The following is a 13,167-nucleotide window of genomic DNA, read 5'->3' as shown; positions in this document are numbered from 1 at the left end:
CTCGAAATCAATATCCATAGTAGGATACGCGATGCATAGTGGCGATTGTTCCGTCAGCGCTTCGGCCAATTGCCGAATTGTCTGAGCCATAGGTTGAGGTGCTAAATTAGGGTTTACGTCAACCCTAGTGTTAATCACTTCTTCTGGGGAATCGACCTCTAATTTTTCGCCTTCAAAAGTTTGAGTAGGGTTTTCGTTAACCCTAGACTCTGCTTCGTCGTCGATTCTGATTCCTGGCGGTGGATTACTTTGAGTCCCAACCACCGCTGACTGCTTCTTCTTTAGCTTTGTTTCTTTGCGATTAGCTCTTGCAGTCTTTTCAATCTCTGAATCAAACGCAAGAGTTCCTGAAGCAGATCTGGTCATAAGAAACAAAAAAACAAGATTAGTACGTTACCGATCCCCGGCAACGGCGCCAAAATTTGATGCGGTCATTGACAGCACCAAAAATATCCTATTCCCTGTAAAATAATGAAAAAGAACAGTAAAGGGGAAGTAGGGTTGAATCCTCAGGGATCAGATTATACGAATGCTTGTTTCTCGAAATCCTGGGCAGAATCGTGCCCAAGAAAACCTGCGTGACAGAAAAAATAAAAAAATAACAGAATTAAATATTTGATTTGGAAAAACTAAAAAACAGAATCTAAAGTTGACTAAAATTGTGATTACGAAAATAATAAAAATAATAAAGAGAGTTGAAGGAAAATAAATTCTTATTGGTAGATTCCAGCCTCCAGTTGTCTCATTCCGCCTTGGGTTCGATCCTCGGCTCTTAAATGACCCTTCTCAACTCAAGTAAGCCAGTTATAGTGGAAGACGACGCCTACGACCACCAGCTCCAAAGATTAGACTTACGATTTTTAGGGAACCTGACTCTAGCCAGTAATCTATGCTAGATCAACGCTTCTCAATGGCGAATCCCACGCCATTTCGTCTCTTTGGCTTGCCAACCTCTGACGCAGTAAATTAACAAACTGACTATGCAATCCTTCCAAAACATACAAAGCGGCCGCCTTTGCATATGCTAAAAAGCTTACTTCTTAAGGGCCATGGACGGAAGCGTCAGCCCGTAGTGCGGAGAAACGATGAATACCTGGCGAGAAGGCTAAGTACGGATTCTAGGCATCAAGAACCCTTTTGGAGGAATATTGACAACTTTCGGCTAGATAGGTTTTAGTGGCTCATGATAATGGTGGAAAAAGAAATAAATATAAAAATGGAAAAGGGAATCTTATTGAAAGAAAATATGAAGAAACAAAAGCCTATACTTTCAGGGGGAGAGTGTTTACAAAAAAAGATGAACACCAAATAGAGTCACTTCACCCCTATTTATAGTGCTAAGGAGATAGTCTAATTTAACTTAAATTCTAAAAAGATAAATACATTTAATTAAAGATAATTAAAGATAATTAAAATTAAATCCTAAAATTAAATAATCCTAATAATTATCTTAATATTAATTATCCTAATATAAATAAAATGGATAATTATCTTAATATTAATTATACTAATATAAATAAAATGGAGTCTTATAAAATAAAATCTCTTCTTTTTGCGTTTTTAGTCCTTGTGTCTTCCATGCTCGCACTTTTGGCACAATCTTTTTCCTGTGTCGTATATCAGCCCATTGTGTCTCCGAATTCGCACTTTTGTCCATTATTTTTGCTTTTGCCTCCAAATCAGTCCTTAATCGATAAAAAGACATAAATAGCTCAAATTAGTAGGATCAAGCTCAGAATAAACACATGATTAATACATAAAAATACGTTATTCTAGAGCATTATTATTTGCACATGCAGGCATTCAAACTCAGGTCTCCTAGTAGAAGTAACACTCCACTATCCCCTGAACTAGCAAACTTTTTATGACATATCCTAACCTTATTTATCAAAGAACCCTATTGTCAAGAGACAGGGTTTATTCAAACAAAAACAAAATTTTGTACAAGCCAAAGCTTAAACTCAAGACTTCTTCAACACTCCTCAAGAAACTTAACCACTGAAGCAAGCATGCACTTATGCAACACAACATACAAAAATAAATACTTAAATTTTTGGGGCGTTATATAGGCCTTACATTACCCACATTTGCCATTGAAGTGGCTTGAGATTTAGGACTAGAGTATTGCTTCCCACGATCTCTCTGTGAATACCCCGCTGAAACATTCAAACTAGAATACATTTCTTTAGACTTCTTTGACTGAGATGGAAATGACTTACTTATAGGTCTTTTCTTCAAATCTCTGGATTCAAGATCAGCTTTCATCTTTTCTTTATTCAACTCTTCAGCCTTACAGGCTTGCTCGACCAATACCACAAATTCTTTCAATTCTAATATCCCAACTGACACATGAATATCTTCATTCAATGCATCCTCAAATCTCTTGCATATGATAACCTCAGTGGAAACACACTCTTGAGCATTTTTGCTAAGTCTAATAAATTCTCGCTCATATTCTGTCATTGACATTCGGCCCTATTTCAGCTCAAGAAATTCCTTACGTTTTTTATTGATGAACCGTTGACTAATATATTACTTTCGAAACTCCTCTTGATAGAATTTACATGTAACCCTCTCTCTAGTTACCACCGATACCAGTGTATTCCACCAGTGATATGTAGAATCTTTCAAAAGTGAGATGGCACACTTTAAACACTCATCCAGTGTGCAAGACAACTCATCAAATACCCTGATGGAGCTTTCGAGCCAATCGGCTCTCTCGGAATCATCATCCACATTAGCTCTAAATCTTCAACCCATGCCTTCGGATCTTATCAACCGGAGGCTTATTCATTCATACAAATTTCATACCTTGTGGAGCTACGGGAACCGGTTAAGGAATAGGTGAGGGTGGAGGAGGTTAGGCTTTCAAATTTGTTCGAACAAATTCCGTATACCACTCGTTCATCATGTGGAGAAAGGCTTCCCTACCCCATTCTCCTTGACCAACCGTTGGGGGTCTACTATCAGACGGTGCTACCCCTTGAGCAGGAGTGGTATACGGAAACATTTATTATACGAAAACACAATTTAAAATTGTCAGGAGTCATCACACTATCACAGTTCATTTATGGCATGTATAGCTAGCCTCTTACACAAGCTACGTTAGTCTGAGAATCGATTAAACCGTAGCTCTGATACCATTAAATGTAACACCCTTACCCGTATCCAACGTCTGAATGGGGTATGAGGCATTACCAGACTTATACACAAACAATCATACGAAACCGAGACGTAAATTTCCATCCAAATTTAAAACTTTTTACATACATTCATATCATCCCTAAAACGAACCTACCAGGCCCAAAACATGCATTGGAAGCCGTTCGGGACTAAACTGAGAACTTTAGGAAATTTTACAACACTTAAAATTTTGTTCATGTTTAAGAGCCACACACCAGGGTGGCTTGGGACACACCCGTGTGGGCAGGCCGTGTGGTCACTCTCGCCGCTGTCCCTAACCCATGTAACTCTCTATTTGTCACCTAAGAACAAATTCAAGGCAGGCGGCCAAGTCACACGCCCGTGTGCTAGGCCATGTGGTCGATTTAAAAATTATAATTTTTCATAAATTAGGTGCAGACTTCACATGCCAGGACACACACCCGTGCTTGAGACCGTGTCATCCACACAGCTGAGACACACGCCTGTGTCTCTGCCTGTGTGGTTAATGTTGAGCATTCTATTTTGCAACAATTAAGGTGTAGGGGACACACGGCCGGAACACACGCCCATAGGGCAAGCCGTGTGTCTACCCGTATGGACAAAAACAAGGCTATTTACCAAGCCATTTTGTCACCCTTTTATGCACACACTTACACAAAAAAACATAACACCAATCCAAGCAAATACATTCAACCAATTCAGCCACAATCAAGACATCCACACATCATTCACATGCTACCATTTACCACATACAAACATCACATACTTATCAACTTAAACCATGCAAAATTCCACATCCATGAAAACATCATTATATGCATATATACTTAAACCAAAATTAGCCAATTTCAATGGCCATTTATAAAATTAATTGTCAACCAACATAAGTCGACATATTTGGCCAAATCAATTATGACACATAATAAAATGACCAAGCCCCTATACATGTCATAACTCAAAATGTCAAATTCATTGGTACGCAAGATAATCAGTTGATAGTGTGATGGAGTCTCTGACGATTCCAAAATTCGAGCTAACTTGATGACACTATAAGACAAGAGAAAAGAAAGGGGAGTAAGCCTTAAAGCTTAGTAAGTTATGCAAATATTAAGCATCATAAACACACTTTTAACATACAATTAACATGATGATAATTTGCATAAACATTATTAAGATCTTATAATCACAAATTACTCAATCATAACCTTACTGAGGTTCATCACATAACGAGCTCATTACGTATGCATTTTACGTACATACTTGAGTCATCTTGAATTGCATTTACACATAATTCATCTTTGACATACTCATTAAACTACCCGTTGAACCACCTGGAATACTAAAGGATACTCGAGATTTTCGTACGCACGGTACCATACCAATGCCATATCCCAGATATGGTCTTACATGTAATCTCGTATTGATGCCAATAGCCTAGCTATGATCTTACACGAAGTCTCATATCGATTTCATATCCCAGATATGGTCTTACACATAGTCTTAGTAACCCTAATGTCATGACATTTATATCATATCTATTCCTAAGGTTCAACTGGGATTTCACACTTGTCGAACTTTGTCAAACACGCTCAATGGTCAATCATAATTTATGCAATAGTAAAGCATTTAAAACATAATTAAAACAATGCATTATTTACATACGAACTTACCTCGATACAAAAATAGTAGAAATAGGACCTACTCGTCAAACACTTTATTTTTCCTCCGATCTAGTTCTGAACCTCATTTCTCTTGATCTATAATAGCAAATTTAACTCATTTATTATTCACATTATTGAATTCAGCTCAAAAATTACATTATGGAAAAATTACATTTTTACCCCTGAACTTTAACATTTTTATATTTTGGTCCCTAGGATCGTAAAATGAAACAGATTCAATTTCTTCGATTCTCAAGCCTAGCTGAACCTCTTTCATGCTTATAATATCCCACATTTTTCATTTAATCACACTTTTACACACATTTCATAACCTTTTTACAAATAGGTCCTTTTAACATTTTCATCAAAAATCACCTAGTAAAAGTTGTTTATCATACACCAAACACACATTTTCTACCATTAGACATCAAAATACACACATATCTAACATGGGTCAAATCCTAAACCTTAATCATTTCTCAAATTAATGGTAGAAATAGATAGATCGAATGATAACGACTTCAAAAATGTAAAGAGCATTAAAAACAGGGCAAGGACGGACTTACAATCGAGCTTGAAAGTGGCCAAACCCTAGCTATGGCTTCCCTTCTAAATTTTGACAAAAGCAAGAAGAATATGGACTAAATTTTGGCTTTATTTTTCTTTTTAATTCATTTAATTACTAAATGACCAAAATGCCCTTTTTTTAAAACACTAAAATTCTCTTACCTCATGTCTATTTTTGTCCAACTTAAAGTAAAATAATCTAATTACCACCTAAAGACCTTCAATGTAAAATTTCATAACAATTCGACACCTCAGCATATAGAACTCAACTTTTTCACTTTTTTTACAATTTAGTCATTTTTGCTAAATTGAGTGCTTAAACGTCAAAATTTTTGAACAAAATTTTTACGATATCATTTCGTAAAATTGTAGACCATTAAAATGTAATAAAAACAAGTTTTTCTGCGTTGGATTCGTGGTCCCGAAACCATTGTTCTGATTAGGCCCAAAATCGGGTTGTTACATGGTATGTATTTCATGCAAATTTAGGGCTGTGAAGCTTATGTTAAATACCAAACGTCTACTAAGCTCGAACCCAAATCTCAAAAGTAAATGCTTGTGAAATATTTTAATGAAACTAAAGGATATTATTTCTTCAATCCTACTAAGAATAGAGTATTTTTTGGTCGGACAAGAGTCTTGCTTGAAAGAGAGTTTGTCTCTAGAAAATGAAGTGGTAAAAGAATAAAACTCAGAGAAATTCAAGAACAACAATATATCACTAAACCAGAGATTGAATAACAACAAGTTCCACAAGTTGTTGCGGTGTACGTGAGAGATATGGATTTCTCATCACAACACATGGTGACATTATACTTATGGATCAAGATGAGCTTAAGACTTATTAAGAAGCGGTGGCCAACCTAGATTCTAAGAAATGGATTAGGCCATGATGTCTAAGATGGATTCTATGTCTAAAAAACCAAGTATGGATCTTGGTTGGCCTACCTGTTGGGGTTAAACCCATTGGGTACAAGTAGGTTTTCAAAAAGAAAATCGACATGGATAGTAATGTACAAACATACGAAAGGCGATTAGTCACTAAAGGTTTTTTGCCAAGTTCATGGTATTGACTATGATGAACATTTTCTCCTATTGCTATGTTTAAATCCATTCAGATCTTACTTGCAATAGCTATATTACATGATTATGAAATCTAGTAGATGGATGTCAAAATAACTTTTCTTAATGGGAAACTGAAAGAGGATGTGTACATGACACAACCTGAAGGCTTTGGTGATCCAAAAGATGCTGGTAAGATATGAAAGCTACAAAGATCCATTTATAGATTAAAGCAAGCTTCTTGAAGTTGGAATCTTTGTTTTAATGATGCGATCAGAGAGTTTGGTTTTATCAAAAATGAAGATGAACCTTGTGTTTACAAGAGAATTAGTGGGAGCACTATTGTATTTTTGATACTGTATGTAGATGACATACTTATCATAGGAAATGGCATACCAACCCTACAGTCTATTAAAACTTAGTTAGGAAGCTGTTTTTTCTATGAAGGACTTAGGCGAGGCTACATACATATTAAGAGTCAAAATCTATAGAGATAGATCAAGACGACTCCTAGTGTCCCAACCTTCCTTTTTTGAAAAGGGGTCGACTTTTTGTTTTGAAAATGAAAACGAAAAAAAAATAAGAGTCGTCACCAATATTTTTTATGAGGTGCGATCGGGTCACCTTGTGATTGATCATTTTAATAAAACGTTTTAATTTACTAAAACAATAATTTTGGTCTACGAAATTTGAGAAAACGGGTTTGGGAGTCGGTTACTTACGAGGAAGGATTAGCACCCTTGTAATGCCCAAAATTGATACCTAATTGATTAATTAATGTCTAAGCGTCGAAAGTTGAAAACTAAAAAGGAACTTCAAATACGATCCTTTTTATTAATGTTGATTTAAAAGAAATGCTTGAATAAATTGAATCGAGCATTGAAGGTCTTCTTGTCTCAAGGTAACAAATGTCATATCTTGTAAGTTTGGACACGATACATTTAAATCCTCGAAAATAAACTTGCCTTTCAATTATTTTATTTCAAAATTCGAACTTTTATTTTTTAAAAGGTATTCGATTGTTTAGATTCAGCGAGGAAAATTAAAACCCTGTAAGTTAGGGCATGACCTTCTCGAGTTTCTAAACACTGGATATTACCATTATTTTTATTTAAAATTCATGTATTTTAAATTTTAAAAGGATATTTGGTTATTTAGATTCAACGAGAAAATAGAAACTCTGAAAGTTAAGGTACGACTTATCGAAGTTCCAGATACGAAATATTACCTTTTTTTTTTGAAAACTTTCTTTTTTAATGAATTTGGGTAAAAATTAATGTAATGTTTGCAACGATACACGAATGAAATATTATGCTAACGAATGACAACAATATGAATGTACTAATAAACAATTCATAGTACATATAATGGCATTAATCACGTGACATACTTCACTTTAATTCCAATATTAACAATCAAAGAGAAATAAAATAAATAATAAAATAAGTAATAATAATGATAAAACAGCGCACATAAAAAGAAAATACCAACTTTAGGTATAATAAGGACAAAGGAATAAATACATAAATAAATATTGAAGAGAATAATTTATAAAATATTGAAAATAGAGGATCAAATTAAAATATAAATAAAATTTAGGTTGCATTTTGTAATAAAACATATTAATAGATAATAATATTAATAATAACAACGATAATAAAATAGTGAATCATTTCTAAATTTTATAAAAAGGGGTAATAAATAAATAAGTAAACAAATAGTGAGGTAATAATAACAGTAAGAAAAAGATAAAATAAGATAAAAATAATAAGAAATAAAAAGGGTAAAAAATAAAAATAAATAACATAACGTAAAAGTATAAAAACAAAAAAAATAATATAATATAATGATGATAATAATAGGACATGTGCAAAAAACAAATGAATGAATAAATAAGTAAATAAATAGATAAGTCAAAGTATACATGAAACAATTTAAAATAATAAAATTTTGAAGTCAAATGATCCAAGGATCAGATTGAAATTAAAATAAAATTAGAGGGCAAAATCTAAAAATAAAAAAAGGCAATTAGGGCCTGAATAAGACACTCGCAAAGGAACTAGGACTAAATGGGAAAATATTCCCAGTCCTCAATGCGCACTGTTTCCAAGGTACCGAGTGGTCAAATGACCAAAATAGAAACAAATAAAAGTGTATGGATAGATTTAAAAAGAAAGAAATAATGAAATAAGGACCATATTAAAAACTTTAAAAAGCTGGAAGGATAAAAAAGGTAAATAACCCTTTTTAAAATAAACACACACGGATCCTCAGGTATCGGGTTGGGTCGTGCGCGAGTCAGGTGAAACAACGCTGCTTTGGGCTTCTGATGCTTGCCCCAAAATGACGCCGTATAGGGATATAAGTCAAGTTTTTATCAAAAAAAATTATTTTTCTCACTTCATTAAAAAAAACTGAAACTCCATCCCCAAAAAATCTATCAAGCCTTCCCCCTCCCGCTGAATCCCGATTGCCAGACCACTGTGGCAGTCGCCGGTCGCTAGTGACGGCACCGCCATCCACGGTGGCCAGATTTCACCAAAAACTTCACCTTTTGGGCACTCCGATGCGTAAAGCCCAGATTTGGGATCAAAGCACTCAATAACCTCACAAAAAAGCGAAATAAATTGAAGAAACCTTTCGGTTTCGTCTTCCCCGATCGTCAAAAAAAGGTAAATAAAATTGTATTTTCACATGTCTATATATATATGTACACAATATTCAAAATAAATGTGCTATGAAAGATGAAAATACCTAATATGTTTTTTGATTGATATTTGTGTATTCGTCTGTAAAAAAAAAAAGGGGGGGGCAAAATACATTGGTTGTTTTTTGCTTTTTATAGCCGAAAGAAAAGAAAAATACCATCTTTTTCTATTTTGCTATTGCTTTTCTCTTTATCTGTGTTGTCCTTGTAGGTACGGGGGAGGCAACGTGGCATGCGGTGGTGTGTAGAGGCCGTACATGGGGCAACGGCAACACCAAGCTGTTGGGGCTAGGGTTTGCCAAAGTCGTTTAGGTTTTGGGCCTTTTCGGGATTAGGGTTAGTTGGGCTGTTTGGGGTTTGGGTTTAGTAGGCTAGCGTAATGGACTTTGGGTTTAATTACTTGGGTTTGGTTTCATTATTTTTTGTTTTTGGTTTATGTATGGGCCCAAGCAAATTGGGCCTGTTACAGCTGCCCCTCTTTGCTCATTATCGTGTAATGTGAATGAAGCAAAGACTTTTAAGAAGAACCAATCTTGCCCGACCTCTGAATCTCGACTTCTTTGGGTGCTCCTCTTCTTCCAAGTAGCCTCGTTTTGACCCACTACAACTTTAGGGGTATGGAATTATCACTTCAAATTGCTCCACTATATTTTCAGGGAGATTAGACTTGTAGCTTTAATCATCTCCATTGCAACTTCAGGGAAATGAGATTCGCTGTCTTCAATCTGCTCCGCTACAACTTCAGGGAGATAAGGCTGGTGGCGTCAATCTACTCCACTACAACTTCAGGAAGATAAGATCCGCCATAATTTGTAGCTTTAATCTGTTCCATTGCAACGCCACGGAAATAAGATTCGTTGTCTTCAGTCTACTCCACTGCAACTTCAGGGAGATAGGGCTAGTGGCTTCAATCTGCTCCACTGCAACTTCAAGAAGATAAGATCCGCCATAACTTGTAGCTTCAATCTGTTCCACTGCAACTTTAAGGAAATAAGATTCGCTGTCTTCAATCTACTCCGCTACAACTTCAGGGAGATAAGGCTGGTGGTTTCAATTTGCTCCACTGTAACTTCAGGAAGATAAGATCCGCCATAACTTGTAGCTTCAATCTATTCCACTACAAGTTCAGGAAAATAAGATTCGTTGTCTTCAATCTGCTCCGCTGCAACTTTAGGGAGTTAAGGCTGGTGGCTTCAATCTGCTCCACTGCAACTTCAAGAAGATAAGATCTGCCATCTTCAATCTATTCCATTGTAACTTAAAGGAGATAAGATCCACAACTTCAATTTACTCCACTGCTACTTCAGGAAGATGAGATTTGTGGATTCACCGATCTTTCTACATCGTCCTCTGGGGGACATGACCAATAGAATCAATTTCATAGGCCTATGCTTATACCAAATTATTGGGATGTCATGATCAGGGTGAATCAAATGCTCCTAATTGGATGTGTATGCATAAATGCAGAATGTCATTTTGCAAGAATGATCCATTTCTAATACTTAGGTTGTCATTGCTTGTTTTTCATCAAGGTTGTATCACTGACGCAATATCCTGTCTTCTTGTTCAACTGATATCTTTGACAGAAAATCTAAAGAATAGTCACAATTTAGACTCTCATTTCTCAAATATTTCCAACCCTTATGCTTGGTGAGTTCTAAATAATAGTCCTATTTCAGGTTCTTGTACTATTTAGAAGCTTCTAGAGTAATATGTAGAACTTCTTTTTGAAAGTATTATTAGTTCATTAATCATTATTTCAATGCAAAATGCTTGAAAAAGATCATAATGATGGACAAGAAGGAAATTGATTGAGAGCATAGCTCGAGACAAATAAGTTAATCAAAGATGACAAATACAATAAGAAAGAAATTGATTGAGAGCATAGCTCGAAATGAACAAATTAATCAAAGATAGCAAACTTTTCTAAAATTCAAAATGAGTAAGATAAAAACAGGTGCCCAAAATATCGCAGTATGAGCTTCTTTGCACAAACTTCTTGAGGACCATTTTGAGCTTAAGATGTGTCTAGGAGACCTAGAGTACTTTATTGATGCCCCAAGATGTAAATTTCCTCCTCCTTGTTAATTTTTGGAGGACAAGACTACCACATTCCCCATCTTCGATCAAAATTTGAGTTGCCCTTTTTCGGGTTTTCAACTCTAAACCCCTTTGGTCTCAAGGCGCCCTTTGCGAGTTTTCTCCTTGGCCTCTCTAGTTTTTCCTCTTCCTTTTTTTTCGTGAATAGCTATTAACTGACTGCCCATTCTTTGGTCAAAATTTGAGCCGCCCTTTTTCAGGTTTTCAACTCAAAACTCATTTTGTCTCAAGGCACCCTTTGCAGATTTTCACCTTGGCCTCTCCTTTTTCTTTTTTCTTTTCTTTTTCTTTTCTTTTTATTTTATTTTATTTTATTTTCTTTTCTCTTTTTATTTTTTATTTTTTTTCTTTTCTTTTTTTCTTTTTTTTGAATAAAAGTATTTCTTGATTAAACCGGAATTTATACGAATAGGCAGGCTCTTGCCATCCATCTTGGTCAGCATCAACGCTCCTCCAGAGAAGGCCCTCTTTACCTTATAAGATCTCTCTCAGTTTGGCATCCACATTCCTCTAAGGTCCCTTTTATATAGGAAAGATTTTTTTTCAATACTAACTCTCCCTCATAGAACCCTCTGGGGTGAACCTTTTTGTTGTAAGTTCACCTCATTCATTTCTTGGGTAAGTTTGACCATGACGAATAACTTACAACCTCTCCTCTTCGATCAAATTTAGTTGATCATACCGAGACCGGATCCATTCTGCTTCATCCAACTTCAGCTCCGACAAGACTCGAAGGGATGGAATCTCAACTTCGATGGGTAAAACCACCTCCTTTTCATAAATCAATGAGAAAGGCGTTGCCCCGGTGGAGGTCCTAGAAGACGTATAGTAAGCATAGATGGTAATTTCTCATGTTAATCTTTATAAGTCTCAATCATTTTCCTCACGATCTCTCTTTTTTTTCTCTTTTTTATTTATTTATTATTTTTCTTTTTTTTAGGTTTCCCCCACTGCACCGTTCATTTTAGGGCGATGTGGAGACGAGTTGTGGCACCCCATACCGACATATGATCTCTTTCTTCAAGAATTTACTGACTGTCAATTTTGTGACATTGGTATATGAAGCGGTTTTTACCCACTTGGTGAAGTAATCGATGTCCATGAAGATGAATCGATTCCCATTGAAAGCTTTTGGCGATATCAGCTCAATGACGTCCATGCCCCACATAGAGCAAGGCGATGGAGAAATCATAACATAAAGAGGTGAATGAGGCACATGAATTTTCTTTCCATAAATTTGGCGCTTATGACATCTCTAATGCAATCTCCTTTCATGGTGGACCAGCAGTACCCGATCCTCATGATTTGCTTGGTCATTGTAAAACCATTAGCATGTATTCTTCAGACACCCTTATGGACCTCTTTTAAGATTTTCTTAGCCCTAACAGCATCCACACATCTTAGTAGCCCAGGCATATCTTGATACAATCATACGAAAACATTTTTGAATTCTTAGAATAACTCAATGATATCTCACTTTGTCTCTATGGTGATACAGGCTCCAATATTCACCTCTTTCTCTTCTCCTAGGCTCATAATGTCCACTGACTCTTTGTACGATAGGATCTTTTTTCATCTTGTTCTACCATCCTTAACAAATTAGGAGATAGGTTACAATCTCTGTCATCTTCAAAGTCCTGAGATCCTCTAGACACACATCTTGCTCAAAAGGAGATTCTGGGTTAGTAGCAGCGCCACTTATGTCATTGATATCTGGAGACCTATTGTAGGTACGAAGGAATATTCTGAAGAAAAAATAAATCTAAGGACAGTTACTTATGTGGTATGAATATGAATGAAATGAATGAGTAAAAGAATATTTTCTCATATTGAGATATAAAAAGACATTTTTCATTGAAAACAAAGATTTTGGACACAAGCTTATTTCACAAAAGGATTATTATT

This window comes from Gossypium hirsutum, chromosome A04 (assembly GCF_007990345.1).
Source record: "Gossypium hirsutum isolate 1008001.06 chromosome A04, Gossypium_hirsutum_v2.1, whole genome shotgun sequence".
NCBI lineage: Eukaryota > Viridiplantae > Streptophyta > Magnoliopsida > Malvales > Malvaceae > Gossypium > Gossypium hirsutum.
The sequence above is the reverse complement of the archived record's forward strand: the minus strand, read 5'-3'. Positions refer to the sequence as shown.